The sequence below is a fragment of the Pinus tabuliformis genome, chromosome 1_2, assembly GCF_031772625.1.
Source record: "Pinus tabuliformis cultivar Carrire ecotype Pingquan chromosome 1_2, CPIR1, whole genome shotgun sequence".
NCBI classification, from domain to species: Eukaryota; Viridiplantae; Streptophyta; class Pinopsida; order Pinales; family Pinaceae; genus Pinus; species Pinus tabuliformis.
The window spans coordinates 1,214,290,269-1,214,313,059 of record NC_142298.1 but is presented as its reverse complement, the minus strand read 5'-3'; positions in this window follow the sequence as shown (position 1 = coordinate 1,214,313,059).

Genomic DNA, 22,791 nt, shown 5'->3' with positions numbered 1-22,791 from the left:
CCCTTTGCCCTTGATGTCAAAGGATGAGAGTGCTTTTTGGATGGTGTTGTTGCCATCAAGTCCAAAGGGGGAGATTGTTGGCATTATGGCATTATGAACATATGTTGAACTTGATGGCAACCCTCTCTTAGACGGTCATTTCTCTTATATACACCATGATGGGGACAAGAAGAGCCAAGAGGAGAGAAGAAAGGCCATATACACATGTATTAGAGAAGAAAGGCCATATACACATGTATTAATGTTATCGGAGGTATTTGGGCGACTAAAACCCATATATGGATGCATTTATATTATCGGGAGTTGGTTGGGTGCGTAAAACCCATATATATATGCTTTTACAATAATCAAAGGCCTTTTTCCTTTTTGGCGGAAACAACTCAAGTTAGATATGTTTCGGCACATATGGACCCGATGGCATATCGCAACGGACCTGATGGTGGCATTAAAAATTGGTTTATATTAATATCGCATCCATGCGCGTCGGGGGTCCGGCTAAGTGACTTCGTTGAAACCTCCGATTGGGAGCGAACCCGATGAAGGCATCAATCATGGTTTATAACAAGATCGCATCCGCAGTATCACAATACATAAAGGGTCGCCCACCTCAAATCCTCCGATTCCGATAACTCAGCGGACCCGATGGTGGAATTAAACTTGACGTATAATAATATCGCGTCCGATGCTTAAAAGCCCTGAATGCCCATTGCGATAAAGAGGTAGTGGACCCGATGGGAGCATTAAAGGCAATATATAATAATATCGCATCCGCAGTCTGGAATATATGCGCGTCGGACTTCGTTGAAACCTCCGATTGTGAGCGGACCCGATGAAGGCATCAAAACATGGTTTATAAAAATATCGCGTCCACAGTATATCGGAATACATAAAGGGTCACCCACCCCAATCCTCCGATTGTGAAAAGGGGGGTCGGACCCGATGAAGGCATCAAAACATGGTTTATAAAAATATCGCGTCCACAGTATATCGGAATACATAAAGGGTCGCCCACCCCAATCCTCCGATTGCGAAAAGAGGGGTCGGACCCGATGAAGGAATTAAAAGCATTTCATATTAAATCGCATCTGCAGTGTTCGCCCATCTTATAATAGCCTCCCACTTCAAATCGCTGATAGCGATGAAAGAAGCGGACCTGATATATTATTAAGTGTGGATGCATTATGTTAAAAGTCCGCATTTGTGGTTTTGGGACCATTTTCATAGTTTTTCCCGCTTAAGACTATTCTGAAGAGATTGGTCAAAACAGTTGTGCCTCAGGTTTCGGATCCTCTGGTTTCGATTCATGGTATTATCAAAAGCATGACTATATAAAGAAAAAGGGGATCCGGTGGCAAGTAATTGATTATGAATTGAAGATCTTAAGGGAGAATAGATCGGCATTCTTATGATCTGTCAAGGAAAAATCTACTGAACCGAATTCAAGAAGAATGCGCGCAGGACGGCAGATCCGCATCGCTTCGGGGGTATTGCAGTTCAGTTGAGAGCAGTGAATCGCAGGGAAGTAGCAGTCATTCCTTAACTCTGATATAGTGTCTTCTGTTGATTCGCTAAAGGTCTCTGGGTCCGGATATTGGGTTTGTCTTGTGTCTAGCCTCTGGGTGCTCTATAACATGTATGTCCTCTTCATTATGGTATGATTCTAGCATATACAACCTCTGATTAAAAGGTGACCAGATCAGATATTTATTTATAGCTAGTGCTTGGGTTGGCGCGTGTGTGATCTACTGTATAAAGAAAACATGTATTGATCTGAGGTTTGGGTATTTCTGAAGAATCATTTATACTTTATGATCATTTGATCTTCTTGGATCCAGTCTGAAAATTAATGAAACGTGGTCCTTGAACGAAGTGGGGGGTTGTAGCTCCCTTCCAGGAAAAACTGAAAACGAGAGAGAGAGTTGTAGCTCTCTGCAGGTTGCAGCCTGCATACTAGTAAATGACTGCACCAGTACAAAATCATTGTAAAAGAAGTTTCTAATTGAAAGAAGATAGAGACATATTGCAGCAGGTGGTTTTCACCCACATTGGGTTTCCACCTTATATCTGGTGTTCTTTGGTGTGACTATCTATTTATCTTGTTCATGCTCATTATTTTATGGTACTGACATACAAAGTAACGATCAATATCTGAAGAATAATTCAAAGTATAAATAAGGAAGATATATTGAAAAGAACTTAATAATACTGATTCACCCCCCCCTCTCAGTATTATTTCCAACACTCAAGTCCTATGATACTTCGGTCATCCAACACACGATACCTTTAAAAGAAAATCAAAAACCTGTTAAACAAAAACTTAGAAGGGTTAATCCAGTCCTCCTTCCACTCATTGAAAAGGAAGTCAAAAGAATGTACCAAGCTGGAATAATTGCACTAATTAGATTCTCAGAATGGATCTCAAATCTAGTGCCCACTAGGAAGAAAACGAGAGAGATAAGATTGTGTGTTGACTTAAGAAATCTGAATAAAGTTTCTCTTAAAGACCACTACCCCTTACCCAAGATGGATCACATTTTGCAAAGGGTAGTGGGAGCTTCTAGGATTTCATTGTTAGATGGATTCTCAGGATTTAACTAGATCTTAGTTCACCCGGATGATCAAGATAAAACTGCCTTTACAACACCTTAGGGAACCTTCAAATATGTAAAAATGCCTTTTGGACTTAAAAATGCAGGGGCCACATTTCAACGAGCAATGGACATAGCCTTTGCAAAAGAGATTCATGATTTTTTAGTTATATATCTTGATGACCTCACTGCTTTTTCCAAATCAGATCAAGAACATTTAGAACATCTCAGACAAGTGTTCCTAATTTGCAGAAAATATGGCATATCATTGAACCCAAAGAAATCATTGTTTGGCCTAGAAGAAGGCAAACTCTTAGGTCACATAATCTCGAAAGATGGCATTAGAATTGACCCGGATAGAATACAAGCTATTCTCCAAGTGCCTCACCCAAGGAATATCAAAGAATTGCAAGCTTTTCTAGGAAAGATCAATTTTCTGAGAAGATTCATTCCCAACTTGGCTGAACTAATAAGATTGTTGAATAACATGTTGAAGAAAGATTCCAAAGTCAAATGGACAATAGAAGCTAAGCAAGCCTTTGAGGATATCAAAATAGCCTTAACCAAAACACCAGTCCTCACAAGCCCAAAGTTTGATAGAGACTTCATAATCTTTTCCTTTGCATCTGAGCATACTATTGTTGCTGTCCTATTACAAAAAGATGACCAAGGATGTGAGAAGCCCATTGCTTTCTTCAGCAAAGCACTTAGAGATGCACCTTTAAAATATCAAATCATGGAGAAACAAGCTTATGCCCTTGTAAAGGCTATCAAGGATTTCAGAGTTTACATCTTATACTCTCATATAATAGCTTATGTCCCAAATGTCGTGGTCAAAGATATTCTAACTCAAGAAGGAATAGAAGGAAAAAGAGGCAAATGGATAGCTAACATTTTGGAATATGACATTGAAATTAAACCAACAAAACTGATAAAAGGACAAGGATTAGCCAAATTGATGACTGAAACCAATTTTCAGGCCCTTGACATCAATGAACTGGATAACGAACAGGAGATGGTGACTCCACAGATCAATCAAGCCTTCTTACAATCACCTTGGTATGCTGATATAGTTTATGTATTGTTAAACCTGCAAGCTCCTCCAGGGTTATCCAGAACTAAAAAGAGATTCTTGAAAATGAAAGCTTCAAAGTTTTGTATTATAGACAATGTTTTATTTTGGAAAAATCATGAAGGCATTCTACTAAGATGCCTAACAAAAGATGAAACTGACAAAGTGCTGAAAGAATTTCATGCAGGAGACTGTGGTGGACATTTGTATTGGAAGTCAATAGCTGATAGAATCCTAAGAGCTGGTTTTTATTGGCCCTCCCTATTTGCTGATGTAAAGAAGTTTGTAGTTTCTTGCCATAAATTTAAAATCTTTGAAGGCAAGAGAAAACTGTTACCTTTACCCCTAAAACCCATTTCCACTAAGAGACCATTTCAACAAGGGGGTTTAGATTTCATTGGAGAAATTCACCCTTCCTCTTCTGGACAACATAAGTGGATTTTAATTGCTACTGATTACTTCACCAAATGGATAGAGGCCATCCCTTGTAGACAAGCCAATGACTCAGTCATGATGCAATTTTTAGAAACCAATATCCTATCTAGATTTGGCTGTCCAGAAAATATAATAACTGACAATGCTGCTGCCTTTAAATCTAAAAGAATGTTCAATTTTTGTCATAAATACCATATTACCTTAGGCCATTACACAGCCTATTACCGTCAAGGTAATGGTCTAGCTGAATCATCCAATAAGAGCTTGATCAACATCATAAAGAAAGTATTGGAGGAAAATAAGAAGAATTGGCACAAAAATCTTATTAATGCGCTTTGGGCAGACAGGTTTACCACAAAGAGATCTATTGGAACAAGCCCCTATGAGTTGGTTTATGGCATGGAGGCTGTATTCCCTTCATCCTTGGGAATCCCTGTGATAAAATTGCTGCAAGAAATACAGGCAGAACCCAATGATATTCAGAGAAGAATCAATCAAACAATTCATTTACAGCAAACCAGAGAAGAAGTGTATCACAGATCTCAGATCCTACAAGAGAAACTGAAGAAGATTTTTGACAAAAGGACAAAGGCAGAGGATTTTTTCATAGGAGACAAAGTGCTGAAATGGGATTCCAGAAGGGAAGATAAAGGAAAACATGGCAAATTTGATTTCCTATGGAGAGGACCTTTTGCTATTGAGGCTGTACAAGGAAACAACACTTACTTTTTGAGAATTTTGGATGATACAAAAGCAGACGATGGGCCAGTCAATGGGCGGATGCTCAAGAATTATTTTGATCCTCTCTGTTAACATATTAGGACTGTATTTTGTACATAGCAGTGTCTATTTTCTGCAGTTTATTACAGTAATAAGGTAGGGAGTAAGATGCAGCAAATTTTGAGGAAAAGAAGCAAAGAATTGTGCTACTTTTTGTATGATATTTTGAGTCTATTGGAAGACTTAAGGAAGAAGACTTGGGAGCTATAAAAATGATGACAAATACTCAGACAAACTGTCAGATACAGAGCTGTAATTGTTCAAACCAGCTTATGGGAAAAGCATATATGCTACAGAGATACAGTTTGTTGGTTTACAACAAAAGGAAATTTCAGATTACAACAAGAGTTGAATGTAAGGCTATCTGACCTGTTGTTCTTGGCTTTTCACCTGGAAAAGCCATCCCCAAGTGGAGCCACTGTTAGGTTCCTATACCAATAGGTGTCATATTTCATGATTGACTGTGGAAATGCCAAATATGATCATCCTTTCCATGCTGCAAAGATTCCATATTTTCAAAAAACCAAAAAATTTAAAAAATGTAAAGAGGGTATGCCCTAAAAGAAAAATCAAAGGGAAAAAAGAATGAATTGGTCAAGAAAGAAAGAAAATGAACCCCAAAGAAAAGACCAGGAAAGTGTGCTAGTCAAAATGCCACTACTGTCCTATTTTTTGCAAACAAGTTCAAATTATGCAATCAGTGACTTCTGTCACACTTGATGGATGGCCCAATAGCTCAATCTTGGCCAGTCCATGTTTAAATTTCTTGTTTTAGCATTAGAGAATAAGGTCTGTTCAAACAGTTTAAGCTTGGCAGATCAGTAGTTAGGTAGAGAAGCAAGGGTGCTCAACAACTAAATCTAAGCCCCTGGAAGAGATAAGGGCAGACTTAGATAGGAGGACAGCTAAAAGAAAACAAAAGAGAAAGGGTTTTCTAGTCCAAATGCACCCAATCAAAAGAGAAGAAAAAATGTTAGGTGTGTTAGGCTGGGTAGGCAGTTTTGAGGTTGCAGAAGCAGGTTGATTAGCAGTGTTGTCTATAGGAGGTAATTCATCTTTCATGAATATCATAAGTGCAATGGCAGTTGTTTGGTTACAGTTCAGGTGGAGCATGACTAGTTTCCCTTCTCATTTCCCCAAAAATCATTTACTAACCTCCCCCCCAAGGACACTGAGATCTCCTCAGTGCTCCCAGTTCACTTCATTACATGAAAAATACTAAGTGGAACTCTGTGTTTACTTAGCCAAAACAAGCCACATTTCTTGTGTAAAAGAATCCTTTCATTTCCCTAAAAACCTAAGTTTTTACCTTATAAACTTAGCGTTTTCTATTCACAAAACCATATTGACACTTTAACTCTATTATATAGCTCACATATAAATTTTTCCCCACCCATACTATGTAAATACAAAAAAAACCCAAAACCTTAAATATCCCACTACCAGCTACACTATAGCCCATATGTTATAATCCAATATGAGTCAAAAGGCGTATCTGAAAACCTTTGAATAATCCATGGTCCGCTGCTTAAAAGGAATTAATCGACATTTGGTTGGTTAATTAACTTAACCCGCCCGACAACCCATAACAAATACACCCAAAAACATTGAAAAGTGCTCAAATATTATGGCGGGTCTCGTAGCATAGCCTTCCGCCTATTTTTCATGCCGCCAACCGTTGGATCCGATCCCCCAGATCGGATGGCCCACATGCATATCGCAAGCCTTTATATGCTGAACGATAGCGTCCGGGGGATGGGCGGTATTTCCATCGTACAAAGGACATGCGGCAGGCACCCGGGGTGATCGCTGGCCCCCCCTCCAATACCACTATGGCCCAAAAGCGGTGCGGGGGCCAAACCGCTTACCGCCTATGCCCCCTCTCCGCTGACGTCACTCTTTCGTCACCCTCTCGTCATTCGACACGTCACCCACCACCCCGCCTCCGTATCATCTGCCGTGTCTGCCACGTCACTGCCAAGTCGGCCTCCGTACCCCCGCTATACGACAAAATCATTACGTCATGCTGACATCACCCAACCAAAGCGCGCCAAAACCCGCCAAAACCAAACTTTTGTCAAATTGGCGTGAAAAGGTCATTTTTGTCCATTTTTGTTAGTTTGTTCTATGCGACGCATTCATGCGATTTTCAACCAAAATAGTTGTTTGACTGCACAGTTCGCCACCCAGCTAAATCCAACCTACAAACCAGTCTTCAAGCTCGGCCCACCACCTGCATTTTGCACAGAGCGCCCATTGAAGCAGGTATTTACTCAATTGCTTCTGAACCCTGTGTATTTCCGCTTTTTCTCTGAGTTAAATCCGTGAAACCAAAAATTATACAAATCCAGTCGACAGCTCTTGAGAAATATACCATAACTATCCCTGTTTTTCACATGATGTCCACAGAACAACTTGTTTTATCCATTTTTTCGTAGAAAGCCAGAGTTCCATAACTAAAATCACAGTGCTGCCCCCGAACCTCTGCATTTTAACCTCTGTTCTGCCCATTTTTTCTGAGAAATCCTCAGAATGTGACTCCCTCTGCAAATTTGCCTGTTTAGCTAAAGTTCAAGCTCATTTTGGCCTACAATTCCCGCAGAAAGAACCCAAAAGCACTGTTTTACCCACTATCGCTGTGGAAACCCAACTTTCAAATTCAAAAATCACTAAAGATTGAAAAATGGAGGCTCCAATGGCCCTCAATGTTCCCCCCTTGAATGCACCACACAAGGAGCTGGAATGGTTGCCCTTAGCTGATAGGGACTTCCAAAAACAAGACTTATTAGGTATCAAAGACCATATGCAAACATTTTGTGAAATTAGAAACAACCACCTAAACAAGATTGATCTCTATGGCATATGGGAGTCCAATCTACCCACATATTATCTTCCATCAGTCAATGTATTCCTAGATATAATCTGCTTGTGTTGTGCTAACTATGAGCCTACTCAAAGAGCAGTCATGTCCCCAAATGGAACTGTCCTGTTCTATATCACTCCTGACTCAATCAATGAGATGTTGCATTTCAAGCCTAATCAGCCTCTGGTTCCTATGTCTATGAAGTATTTGCTGGACCAAGGCTCCAAACTATCCTCTGTAGAAATAGGCCGAATTGCCAAGTTATTCATGAGCCTAGACTCCCAGCCCAGAGACTCACCTCCTTTTCACCAGGTCTATTTCAATGAAGTTGGGAGAACTGTTATTGATATGATATCCTATGTCCTGGGTTTTAGAACAAGTGAGTATGTGGATGAGACCATTTTAGCTCTGATGTCCATATTTATTCCAGGACACCCTCCTACCATCAAGTTTGACTTTGCTACCTTCATTAGCAACAAAATCCATGAACAATTCATGAGCCTAAACAGAGAAGGAGTTTTCAAGTATACAACATATATATATCATCTGTTCTTATACTATCAAATAGATAGCTTTCAGTTCCCTGTCAATAAATTGGATGCAAAAGGAGAAACGAGATCTGTCATATTTTGGACCCTAGTCTTCCATATAATCCACAATTCTCCTTATACTTATTGTGAGTTCATTGATCTATTCATATATCTAGTCTCATCTCTGTTGATGAGAAGTCCCCCTCCCAGGCTCTCAGCTGAAATGCAGAAAATCTTGCAGCTGTCCAAAAGCTATAAAATAGGTGACTGGTAATTTTACAAAAATCACACAGGGATCAGAATTTATGGCTGTGAATTGTGCCCCTACAAGCTGCCAAAGTATGTACCTATGAGATTGTTTGCCCTTGAATACTTTAGGCAATTTATTAGCTCAGATTTGACTCATTTTTATGATGCCAAGAAAAAGGCTCAGCTGAAGCTAAGAAACCAACTAGGCCCCCTCATTATTAACAAAAAGGAAGGGTGGAAAGATGTTGAAAAGATATTAGGTGAGCAGCTCAAACTAAAAAGGAGTTTTTGGTGGGTACCCTACGACCCAAATCGATTCATCCATGATAGAAAGATAAAATATAGGCTATCAGGCTATGATCATTGTAGAATCCCTGATATAGAATAGTATGCTAATCAAGATGAATGGGTAGAGGGCACATTGGTAGAACAGATTACTAAGGAAGAGAAAATGGAGAAGGCAATGAAAAACCTTGAAAAAACTCTTGAACTAGACTCTTTTGGACAGGTCTCTTTCAAATTGCCTCAACACATTGGAGCGGGCACATCAGCTGCTACAACTTCACAACAACCTGCCCAAGAAAATAATCCACCTGCAGGGACATCCAAAGGCAAAGAAGTGTTGCATTCAAAGCAACAAGAAATGACAGATCAGCCAACATCATCACAACAGCAAGGCCAAGGGAATATTCCTCCCACCCAGACCAATGCACTAGAGATACCAGCATTGCAGACTCCTCTCAATGAGGAGAAGGGCAGAAAAAGGGACCGGGAAGAGGCCACACCCATAAGTGGGCCAACAGAGCAGCCAGAAGCAAAGAGACAGAGAGTGGATCCTCTACCTGAAGAGGAAGTTATAGAGGAGATCATTGAAAGTCCGAGAAGTGAAAGGGCAGCCAGCCCACTAACTTCCCTAGTGATAGAATCACCTACCAGTTCTCATGGACAGCAGTTGGGAAAACAACCTAGTATCGAAATTTCATCAGCACGGCCATAAAGAAAACAAAGTTCTGATATTAAGAGTCCATTCATGGACATCAAAGCACAAAATGAGCCAATAAGAATGCAGCTTTATGATCAGTTCCTCAAAATGACTCCTACCAAACAACATAGATTGATTTCTGCATATGATACCAAGGAAGGGAAACTGATCCTGAGTCACTTCAAGCTCACAGTGCAGCAGCCGCAGTTAGCTGCTGATTATATTAGAAAAAAATCCGAAGGCTCTTGCCAAAGACATTCACCCTTTGGACCAGGTTGAGCTACACAAACAAACCGGTGAAATGGTTTATTCCACTTTAGCAGACAAAGCCATACTAGCTCAACAATTGCAGAATTCACTAAACAATACATCTGCTCAATTAGAGTTGGAAAAGGCATCCTCTCTGGCCAAGGACAATAGGATAAATTCCTCAGAAGAAATCATCATTGAGCTGGGACATAATCCCAAGGATCCTAAGGCAATAAAGGCACTAATAAAGAAAAAGGAGGATGACATAGCTGCCGTCAAGAAGCAGTTAAAACTGCCAGTTACTATGCATCCGCAAACCACAGACATAGTGAAAGAAAAGGAAGAAGAAGACATGATGGAGTTGTTAATAAAAATGAATCAAAGGCTAAGTGAAACAGAGCAGGCTTTGGAGAAAGCACTGTAGGAAAAACAGGGAGAGTTCGCCTCTCAGGCATCTCAAACAACCCCAATAGCTACAACTGCTCCTCCTACAGCAACAACAACAGTCCCTCCCACTGCCCCAGCATCGACAACAGGTACATCAGTCATAGATACTTTAGCAACAACAACAACAATAGTACCAGATACCAACATGAGCATGGAAAAGATGATGAAGGAAATAAAAGAATTAGAACTCCAAATGGCAGAGCTAAAGGAAGCCAAAGAAAAACTGGCCAAGTTAGAGGTAAGTTATCATAATCAAAAATAACTGTGGCTGAAAAAACAAGAGAGGTAAAGGCCTTGGAAAATAAGGTAAAATCCTTGGAGAAAGATCTTACTCTTCATAAACCTCTATCAGAAATCAAAACAATTTTGTGGACTAAGATTGGCCAGTCCATCACTAATCAATGGAGATCAATATAGACTATCCATGAGCAAATTGAATTGATAGAAATAGCCCGAGTGGAGATTCAAAAGGCCAGAGCATTATTGAGAAACATGCTCGAACAGGCAAATAGACTAATTCATTTTTTGAATACTCATACCAGAGAACAACTAGCAGCTCTAGATATCGGGGACAGAATAGGTACCATTTTGACAGTTAAAAAGGTGCTGACTATGAAGAATTTTATACAAAATCTGGAGAGAAAGTGTCAAGAAATGCAGATAGAAATAAATGCTTTTACAGAAAAGTTTACAGTCTTGCAGCAAAAGGGTCTACCCAGTTTGTTAACCAGCAATCAGAGGCTGTTGACACATGAACAATATGCTCACAAGGTGAATACATATGTTACCAATTAGATCACAGCATCATCAAGCACTTCAGAAGACATAGTACCTCCCTCTAGACAAAGCTTATATGACAAGTTGGAAAATCTGTTCTATAGCATGAAATAACACACCTTTTTTAAGTCCAGCCCAATTTCTACAGGTATGTTGAAGCTGATGAAATATTGATAAAACTACAAAGACACTAGTTGCCAACATACCAATGGTGGCAGAGCATGTTAGAGATTTTACCAATGTAGTTTTATTTCTCTTTTTGATCATCTGCATTGAATCAAATTCAATGCACGTGCCACCTGTCATAAAAATGAAAAAAACAAAGGAAGGAATTCACGCCAAAACGCATTAAAGCAGAATCAGGCACAGAAAAAGGGCCGGGACAACAATGCAAGGACACGAAATAAAGAGACAGCTTCCAGTCAACTTATTGAGTTAAAAATTCAAATATATCAGACCACCTAAGGCAGCCAGTACAACGGAAATTACTCCTACATTCATTGCGCTCTGTTTTCAATGTCACTTACTTCCTTTGAAGAAGTAGATGGATAAAGTTATCGCTTGATATTTTCTCTATGAGATATTTTATAACTCTTTTTGTATAAATACCTCCCCTAGAGATGTATTGTTGGTTGGTGAATATCATTCTGTACTTGCGCTGTAAATTTGAGAACTATTCTGAATAAAGATTGCTAGAATGCTTTGCTGATGAACTCTCTGGTGATGGAATTAATGGTAGAGGAATATGTTGCAGAATTCTTGGATTATCTTATGGATCAATAAGTTTTCTAACTCTTGTTTACTATTTATGTGTTTTATATATCATCTAAATATCATGTTCTAAATTTGCAGGAAAAAAGAATAGCCCAGAATTTACTTTTCTGTACTCTGTGTTCAATTCTTGTCAATTTTTATGTTTTCTTCAGGACTAGCATAGGCAACAATTCTTGACTGCTCCTGTCTCCCTCGTTCTTACACTCTGAATATAATTAAGGAATTCTTAACTGCTCCTTGGTAATATTAATTCATTTTCCCTCTGTTAACATAATGAAAGATTCTTAATTGCCTTTCATTCCCTAACTTCATTTCATCTTATTCCAGCTTGAAAATTTTTCCATGTCTAATTATCTTGCTCTGTAGTTCCTCCTTTGCCAAAGAAACCATACCTAGAAGTTTATTTTCATTTGACTCCATTAACCCAATGGTCTGAACTTCTCATACTTTGCAGCCCTATTCTACTGAATGTCACCATCCAAAAATTAAAACAAGTACTTGTGCTTCATAACTAGCCTAACATATAGCTAAACAAAGCTAAATCATAAAGAGAGAGCCCTCTCTGGTTGCAGATTGGCTAGAGTCTGCAAATAAAAGATTGGTTAGTGGTTACCTTGACTGTATTCCATTTTCCCACTGCTTTTGGGGAACAACTTGAGTGATAACAACAGGAACAGGAACAACAGTGGGCACAACATGCACTCATGGATGAAACTGCACCAACACAAGTTAAGGAACCATCCCACTAGAGGACACAAAGAAAACATGGTGAGCAGTGTTGTCGATAGCATGCAAAGGATCTAGTAGAGTCCATGTTGTTGAGTGCACGCATGCAATCCAGCCCATTCAACACACTCACCAAGGTGAAGACAAGAAACAAGTCCAACTGGGGCTGAACTTGCACTTTGGCAAGTTGATGCGCATGAACACCAACACACTTTTGAAGATCAGCATGGACACTATACATCAATGTGTTGTCGGTTCAACCCTACCCAAGGAGATCAGGCACAAGTTAGCAGACGAGTTGGATGAAGGGGCCGAACCAATGCACCGGTGGCAACAGAGGCAAGAGTTTGCTTCAGCAAGATGTCACCATGAGGTGAATGCACACCATCACAAACGACCAAGCTTGGCATCGTCTCACCAGCTTCACCATCACAAGTATGTCAAAGAGTTGGTCTCACCACAACAGACCGAGTGTTAGTGATGTCTTGCAAGTCTTGCTCAAGCCATGTTGTCTCACATGAGTACATGTGCATTGTAACGTTGAGTCATGTCGAGTGTAATTCAAGTGTCAAAAGTTGGATGTAACAGTCATAGAGTAGGTGAAGAGTCATGAGGGTAGTTGAATTGTCACAAAGGGGAATGTCAAGGGTCACCCCACCCTTTGCTATAACTAGTCCCTCATAACTCATTGTATAGTCTTTTGGTCATCCAAGCTTCTACTAAGATTATCTTGAAGAAGGCTTGGATAGTATTGTAACATGCCTTGGATTCTCCACTGCACGGAGCTAGTACATATCTTTGGAGGAGCAGGCAGATGTGGCTATAACATTCTATTGATAGGGCGACCAAGTTTACATGGTGTATTGTATGATTGTGACTTACAATTCTTTATATAATAAAAACCAACACATTTTCATGCATATGTTGTTGTTGTAGTTGGACTGCTCTGGTTGCCTTAATGATATATGTTGTTTAACTTATGTACTTGTGTTTGAACTAATTCACATGCAATTATATGAATCTTGTTGTTAATTTGTTGCATATGTTGTTATTATAGTCACCGTCCATGTCGACTGCTTTGCCGGACACTAGACAGACCTTTCTCTGAACCTTGTTATATCAATCGTCACACTCATCTCGAACTGATCCATGACTTCTGTTCAAGTTATCTTACCTTGTATGTTGGGACTAGCGCATCCGTGTCAATTGCTCTACTGGAAGTTGTGCATGTCCTTTGTTTGGTGTGTTCCTAGCAGAGTTGGTACTGTTCCCTTTCAACTTGGAACTCACCTTCACCTTCCTCCCCCTTTGAAGTGTTGGAACCTCTCATACTCATTCCTTGACTCACTGCATCAGTCACATCCTTGCTACTGATAAAGTTATCTTACTTACCTCTGTTCGACATCGTGGTCAAGGAATTAGCTTACGACCCACTGTTGGGACTCCTACACCAAATAGTCTGAGGTCTAATTGGGACTTCTTATTGGGGAGATCCCCCTAACATGTTGGCGGGTCCAGCACCGTCAACACTTGGTCAAAGTCAAACTCATGATGTAACTTCAGTAGTTCAAGGTTTAGATGATGTAATCTTGAATAAATCAGCATGATAGGTAGTTTGTATGGTTAATTAGGCCTCATAAATGAAGCAAAACAAAAATCAGTGTCTAAGAGGAGTTTTTTTCTTACCTTCTCACTCTCACCTATTGGTTAAGAGAATCTTGGAAACAGTTCCACCACTTAGGAATTCAACTCCTGAAGGCGGGGAAGATGTTTAATTGAGGATATACGTATCATTTCTCATCTAGAGAGAAGGGTTGGACTTTAGAGGAGAGAACTTGTATCTTATGTTTTGATACATTTAATCAAGGAGCAATTGCAACTATTTTTCAGGAACACTTGTTCTGTGAGTTTGTGGTGTTGTTTTCCTTCTATATCAGTTCCTTATGAATGAATTCATATCTCTTAACATGTTTTTCTTCTATCAATTATTTTCCTTATAGTTATATAGGCATAATTCTTTAGATTCAAAGCTCTGTTTATGTGGAAAATCATGTTTGTGTATCTTCTCTTCTAGATTAATGAATTCATGCTAATATTCTCATTATGATTTCTTAAGCTTTAAGACCCTACACTACATTGACCAAAATCTTAAATCCACCAAAAGACGTTATTATATTTCTCCTCTTTATGTTTGCTACTGTAAATCTTTAACACGTTGACCTAATTTCTTGTTCTCATTCTTGGTCCAACAATCTGAAAACCATAAATTTTCAAAAACTCATCTAAAATTGTTATATCTAGCCTAAAATCCATTTCTCTTCCAGTAATTGACTATGAAATCCTTAGAGAGATCCCTCTATGGTTTAACAGGGCTAGCTTCTGAACTGTAAGTGGTTTGAAGTTACCTCTTTCGATCTCCTCCTCAACCTAGGAAATTGCATGGGATAAAATTTTGGCGCTATTGCCGGGGAATGAAAGATAATTTCTTCCCTGGGAAAGAACGACAAGGATCTGATTGTTGAGGGTGAACAGTGATAAGACACAAGAAGGGTTGTGCATCTTTCACCTGGCGAATCCAGTGTCGAAGAATCCAAAGGTTTGGAATTTTCATGGCGACTCCACTTTCCTATCGACTCCAGTGAACTTCTTGGTGGCTTAATTGTTTTCAAAATGGATTCAATTGCTCGAAGGTATGCTCCTATGAATCATGCTCACATTCCTAGTTTTGTGAATCATATTCCTTGCATAAATTGGAAAACTAATCTGCCTAAATTCATAGATGGAAACGAGGATGAGGCTATTTTGCATCTAATAAAATTTCATTGGCATATACATAAGCTCAATATTAGGTTTCATGAGGATTGTTTGATGAAAATGTTTATGACTACCCTAGAAGGAAAACCAAGATCATGGTATGAAGGATTGAAGCCAGGTAGCTTATTCTGTCTTAAGGAATTACACACAACATTCTTTGAGTTTTATGGAATATCTCATCATTCATTCTTGTTGTTCGAAGATTGTTGTGAATCTTGTGAAAATTTCATTCAATACCTTGAAGAGAATTCTGGTGATGAAGAATTTCTAGATTATGAGATCATAGAGGCCCTTTATGAATATTATTCCCATTAGAAAATAACATAGATTAGCTGATTTGATACAAAGGATCATTCACAACACACATCGGCTTCTTCTTTGCTTGAAGATGAAACATTTCTACATCCTAACAATCAAGAAGAAATTGGCCCAAGTTAGAATTCTGAAATTGAATGTACAGAAAACTTAAGCAATGAACCATCTTATGACAATGATCATCTACTTTTGTAAGGAAATAGTGAACAAGAAGTTGTTTTCCTTGATTCTTGTGACAGTCAAATTGATATTCTTCCTGTTGAAGCACATGAGGAATCAAATATCCTTGAAGTGGTTGCTGCATTTAAAGTTTTCCCTGAGCATCCAAAACCCTGTCTTTTGGATGAGATTTATGAAGATAACCATTCACTTGTTCTTTCAGATTGCTCTTTCTCTGAGTTTTTATTTCAAGATGAGGTTTGTGAAGACCAAGATGAGCTTTTTGATGAAATGCATGAACAAGGATCTGAAACACTATTCCAAAAGAATATTCGTGCAAATCATAATTTTGAACTAGCATGTGTGGAGGTTTAAGACAATGTAATTATGGCAGAGAATAATCATCAAACATTGCAAGCAAATGATGAAGAGGAGAGCAACAATAAAGGAGAGGTTGTTTTAGAGCCTCATGCACATGATGATCTTCTTCGAGGTAAAGAAAATGAGGAGTCTTTTGAAGAAGAGGAGATTGTCTCGGATCCTATGGATGTGCACATCTTGGATATTGATGATATGGTTGCCTCAAACACAAATTTTCACGAACAAACTTCCCTTTTTCCTAATGTGAATGAAAAAATTTATGAATATTTTCATCTTGACAAAAAATTTACATTGGAAAATCAAGGGTGTGCTTGTATTTTTTTGACTTTCAAGATAGGGTAACATTTCAGATATCCTTTTACTAATTTGATTTAGTCATCAAACAAGATGAATTTTATTATATTTATGGATCATGTACATATGTTCAATGGACACTAAGAGTGGCCTATCTTTTTCTTTTTCTTCCTGTTCAAAGAAAGTGTGAACAAGATTCAAGTAAGTAGCCATTTCTTGGATTGGTTACATTGGAAGGAACATTAAACATGATTGTATATATATCTTCAGTAGGTGGGTAGTTATCATTAGTATTTGAAGCCCGAGGTGAATGCCCTAAAATCCCGATGGTCTGCTGCCATAAGTAAGTTCAGTCAGTATGTTTTTTATAGTTTGTCAAAGTTAGTTAGTCAAAGTCAATTAGTCAGTGAGTTTTCAGTTTTCAGTTTTGAGTTTGGTCTTTGTATTTTGATTCCATGCCCAATGGATTAGGCTACTTGTTCTACGATATTATTGACACTTCTAAAGAGCTGTCATCCCCAGCTGGAGCCAATGTTAGTGCCAGTCAGTTCTACCTATCACTAGTGATCAAATATTCTTTTACCAAGTTTGTTAGGGGTATCAAGGTCAAATTTTATCATGTCACTAGTTTTCAGAGTAAAATTTGGTCATTGGCTATTTTGTCTAGGAATGTTTCTATTCTCTTAAAAAATATCACATACTTGCTGCTTACATCACTCAGATGAGTGTATCACAATAAAGAGAATGTCTTCATCATATTAGTCATCATCATTACCATTTCACTCAGTCTAATGTATTCATTAGGTAATTAGGGTTTTAAGGTCCATCTTCATTTTACACATAAAATCCAACATTGGATGAGTTTTGATAAGAAGATCATTACAATAAGTTTTTATGCAATTTCATAAGTGCTTCATGGTTACAATCTCAAGGTTCCAAAAGGAAGAAGTTTCACTTTTTAAAAAGATAAAGAGAATTTCAAATTTCAAGTCTCCAAAGTGGCCAAGTTTAAAAAGGTGAAAGTCATGTTTTGAAAATGTATGTGGGGCCCATTTTTATTCAAAACAAGATGATATTGTGCCTATAAAAGCTCAAAAAGTCCCAAACATGTTTTATTTGCATACTTACCTCCTTTGTTCATTGAGATCTCCCCTTCTTTGGTGAAAAAACACGAGTTTTCTAGCTAAATTTGGAAAAAATATCTCGACGCTCAGCTTCTATGAATTGCGCTTTGCTTCTGGAGGTGGCACTGCACTTCCATGAACTATGTTGTGCTTCTGCCAATAGTGTTGCACTTGTGACAGAGTAGCCTGAAAGCTACCCAAACTAACCCAAATTTCAAATTTGAGCTTGCAATCCTACTTTATGTTCTTCTAAGATTATTCAAAAGTAAGTATCATCATCTAACTCACCTTTTTCATTTGGCAAAGTAAGTGCAAATATGATTTTTCTTGATCTAGGGTTTATGAGAAATTTCATGCTGCAAGGCTAGTGTAAATGATGGTTTTGTTAGTTATGACGTTTCAAACTTGTAAATTTGTCATCTCATACCTCTGCACATGTACAAATTATCCTATCATTCACTAATTCACTCATCTACCATCAGATTACCTCACCTTTACACAAACCCTAGCTCATACCTATCATTTTGGGCAATTTCCTAGCAAGAATATTTTTCAAATTCTCCTACTCATCTCTCTCTCTTATTTCACTCCATTCAAACTTCCTAATTTTCTTACAACCCCTATCCACCTCCAAAAATCGCCCTACCATCATTTCCCTCCCCTAACTCCCTCATTTCATCATTTCACTCATTCCTCACTATTTTTCCATTTTCCTGTAATCTAGGGTTTTATCAAAATGGAGGGAGATTCTTCACCATCAGAAAGAAGAAAACATTATAAAAGAGGGAAGATCCTGAGATATGTGCCTACCAATTGGAATGAAATCAACTCATCACCATTCATCAAGCAGTGATTTGAAGATGACAGTTGTCTAGGGTTTTGTCAAAGGGTAGGTGAAGTGGGTTTCCACGAACAACTAACTGATTGGATTGCCACCAATCTGAAAGGGAAAAGGCCATCATAGCAGGAGTTGAATTTACATTTTCAGTAGCTTCCATTTCTCTTTCCACAACGATACCTAATCATGGAGAGTATTGGTTCAAATGCATGAGCTTAGACCTTGAACACTACCGATCTTTCTTGAAATCACCCTACAGAGAAGCCCATACACACATCATCCCATTTAGGTACCTGTTGGAAAAGTATGTACCATTTATGAAGGTTGTAATGAAGTTTTTCATTTGTGAGGGAAGATTTTCCATATTATATTCATACCATATTAGGTTCCTAATTCATTTCACAGCTAAAAAACCTCTCAACATGTGTAATTATTCAAGTAAAAGCCTTATCAAAATGTCTGAGAAGGTACAAATGAAAGGAAAAGAGCATCATCCTAATCTCTTTCATTACAGCTTGATAAATATTGTAGTTCTCCATCAATTAGCAAAAAGAAACATGACATCGGATTCTTTCATAGAAACAAATTTTCAATGACATGAAACTACTTTTTCAGTTCATCATTAAGGCACATCAACATAGCAGGTGGAGGTAGGATCATCAAGCAAGTCAATGGAGGTTCCCAAGGCACCTAAACCTGAGGTGACCAAAATGTATCAGAGAGGAAAAAGGATTGTGTTTACTTCTCAAGTTGAGAACAGGGCCAAGCCTTCTACATTAGCAAAACAAGGATCACATGCACAAGATGACAACCTAATTGAACATGATTTTGAATTAGTTGATTTAGAGGCAGCATGTTAGTGTTAGTCAGTTCAGCCTGTCACCAGTGATCAAATATGCTCTTACAAGGTGTTGTTAGGGTGTCAAGTCAATTTTTTGTCATTTCAGTGAGTCTTCAAATAAAAATTTGGTCATTGGTTATCATGTCTAAGTCACTGTTGCTCCCTTCACTTACCCATGGTCTTCATCACTCATCATGTTCATTGTCTTCTTCGAGGTATCATATCTTCATTTAAGTGTCTTAGGTCATGAAATGGTTAAATTCCTCATTTTAGGTCATGTTCTAAGGTTTCACTCCATGTGTCATCACGATACCATATGTTTCCAAAAGCATGTACATCATGTGATTAAGTAGGTAAAGGGAGTTAGAATCTTAGGGAAAGAAAAATAAAGGTAACGGTAATGTCTTATTTCAAATAAGACAATGTTGCAGTACACTACCTCGCCTCATCATTCCTCATAGGGAGATGTTTTATTCAAAATACGTTTCTGACAAACTAGAGACTAATTTTACAAAAGTGAAAGAGGTTTTTGTCCATTATAGTCCAAGGAACACAACCATCCTTCCGTTTATGCATAGTTATTATGATTTGAAAGAAATGCCCCAAATACACTTGCTACGGGAGTGTTGCTTCACTTCTGGACAACTTGACTTCAAGACCATTTTTTGGGGATTTGGAGCAGATTTTGTCAGTGTTTGAGGACTCTATTGTGTAACAGACATCATAAGCTTTCAAATGGAACCTTCAGCTTGTGATTTGGATTAGTGGAAGGCATCCAAAAGTAATCTATAATTTGGCGTTGCGCTCTTGTCAAAGAAACCTTGAGTTTTTGGAGTGACCTTGGGAAAATCAATTTTTCTCCCTCATGCAGTGCCCAAATTACATTTTGGAGGTGTCCATCGTATAGCCAACTTCAATATCTTTCCAAAAATCTATCACAATCTCAATTTGGAGTAGTTTAAGGCCTCAAAAAGTGGTTTAGATGATGGCGCTACACTTTTGTGAACTACGTTGCACTTTGGCGCTGCGCGTAGGAACACTCCACTGTGCGCAAGACAAAGTGCCCAGAAATCCTTCAAAACTCTCCCAAATCTCAAATTTTCACTTGAAAGCTTTATTTTTTTGACTTCTAAGCCAAGGGAAAAGTAAGTACACCATAATTATCCCTCTTTTTCATTTCCAAATTCATCTCATGTCAATGATTCTTCAAGTTAGGGTTTGTAGTGAAAATTGCATGGGAAATGATAGGGTGAAAATGGCCAGCTTTATTTTTGGTTTCTAAAACAGCTAAATTGATATCCTACACCTACATACATGTTTCATTAGCCATTTTTACCATTTTAACCACCTCAAAACAAAGTTTAAACACTCAAAAAGAAAAACCCTAGCTCATTCCTAGAGGTTTTTTAGCAAATTTCATCATAAACCCTCTTGTTTCCACCTGCAAGTAGATCAATATTCCACTATTTCTTCACTCATTTTCATCAGCTTCCAAAGTTCATACCCACCTTTTTCAAACCTCCTCCATCATTTTTTCAAAGTCCACCTTCACATCACTTCATTTTCATTCATACCTCACAGTTTATTTTTCATTCAAATGGAGGTGGGGTCCTCTAGCAAAACAGTGGAGAAGGCTCAGTTACCCAAACCTGAGGTGACTAAAGTGTATAAGAAGGTCCGGAGGCTTGTGTTTTCTTCTGATAGAGAGAAAGTGGCCAAGCCTTCTTCATCTACAAAGCAGGAACCGACAGCAAAAGAGAAAGACACAGTTGAGCATGAGTTTGAACTAGTTGATTCAGAGGCTGAGGATCAGAATTCAAACATGTGACAGACAAATGGGGATAGGGAATATCAAATCAAGGAGCTAGAAATCAATTTGGAAAGAGAAAAATATGTCATATCCTTCCTTGAACAAGAAGACAGTCAACTCAAAGCAAAGGAGTTGATCCTAGAAAATGAAAAAGCCAAGTTATTGCAGCAAGTCGGCAGAGGTCAGGAGATCATGAAATCAAGCAAGCCTGAAGCATAAAAGGGGAGAGGAAAAAGGAAAATACCAAGAACAAGATGCCTCAAGAAAGCTTTGCAAGAGGAACACGAACAAATTCTACTTAATGAGGATCTTGACCTAGAAGCTAGGATCGCCCTAGAGGTTCATCAAGACAAGAAATATTGGCTTAATAGGGTGAATGAACACTTGGAGAAGCTCCTTGAGAAGGAAAACAGAGACAATCAATTGCTCATACAGATGGCACATCACTATCAAGCTCAAAACATGATTTCCAATGTCAAGGTAAAACAACTTGAAAACAAGCTCAAGGAGGCCAAAAAAGACCAAAAGGATGAGGGTGTTAGAAAAATATTATATATGATAGAGAAATGCAAGACATATAATATGTGGAAAAACAAAAACACATAAAACTAGAGAGACACAAATATACATGGTTCACCCAGTTTCGGCTACGTCCACCCCAAACAGCCAGTCCTTCCTTTTTATTATCCAAAAAAATGAAGAGACACAACCTACAACAGATCCGCTGTAATATCCTTTGTTTTCACTCACAGTCTCACCTCTCCATTTCTCGCTCTGAGAATACACACATCTTCCACAACCTCAATACAATACCCTCATAAAGAGTGGGGTTGCCTTCTAGGGTAAAAAAAAAACCCTTATCTAAACATAAATTCTATCATCAGATCATCTGCCTAATGAACGACCCAGATTAACTAGAAATTACTATACTTTTATAAGGCAATTTTACATCTATTTTTAGCTTCGGGGGCACTGCTCCCCGAACCCCCCACCCAGGGACCGCTGGCCCTCGGACCCCCCCAGCCAGGGGGGATTAGACCCCCCGGAACCTCGTGGGGGGGACAAGCCCCCTCCGCGCCCCCCCGCGTGGAGGGGTGTACAATCTTCCTGGGGTATACATCCGACTGAAACAAAGACCTCTAAATAATCATGCTCCACACCCAATAGAGGGAAACTTAGAGATGCTTACTGAAGCATCCATGAAGCTATAACAAACCTATTTTTACACCTTCCCTCAAATTTTGAGCAAATTATGATCATTTTGAGTTTCTTGAGAAATTTTGGTCTAAGTTCAGGAATTCAGCTGCTTCAGAAGTGCAATGCCTTGACACTGCACTTTTCCCTCAAGCCTCCATTTGAGGAAAGGTCTACATTTTTGGAAAGGTCTTGGCATCCTCTAAAAAAAAATTTGCCCAGATTTTGTAGAGGTGGCTTAGTTTTGGAGAAAAGTACAAAGAAGTGGTAAACAACTAGCATTTTGGACCATTTTTTGACATGCGTTGCGCTTTTGGAGTGACCTTGGGAGAATGGATTTTTCAAGGACTTTTCATGCTACAAATTCAGAAATTCAAACAATTCGAGAAACTATACTTGAAGGGCTAGTTGACCGTTCTCTTAGATTTTCATTTTGACCCTTGGAAGACACCTAACAATCAGCTCAAATTCTGCGCTGCGCTTCTGCACTTTCTGTGCTTTTATTTGGAAAATTTCACTGTGTAAAATTTATAGTTTCTAGTCTGACTT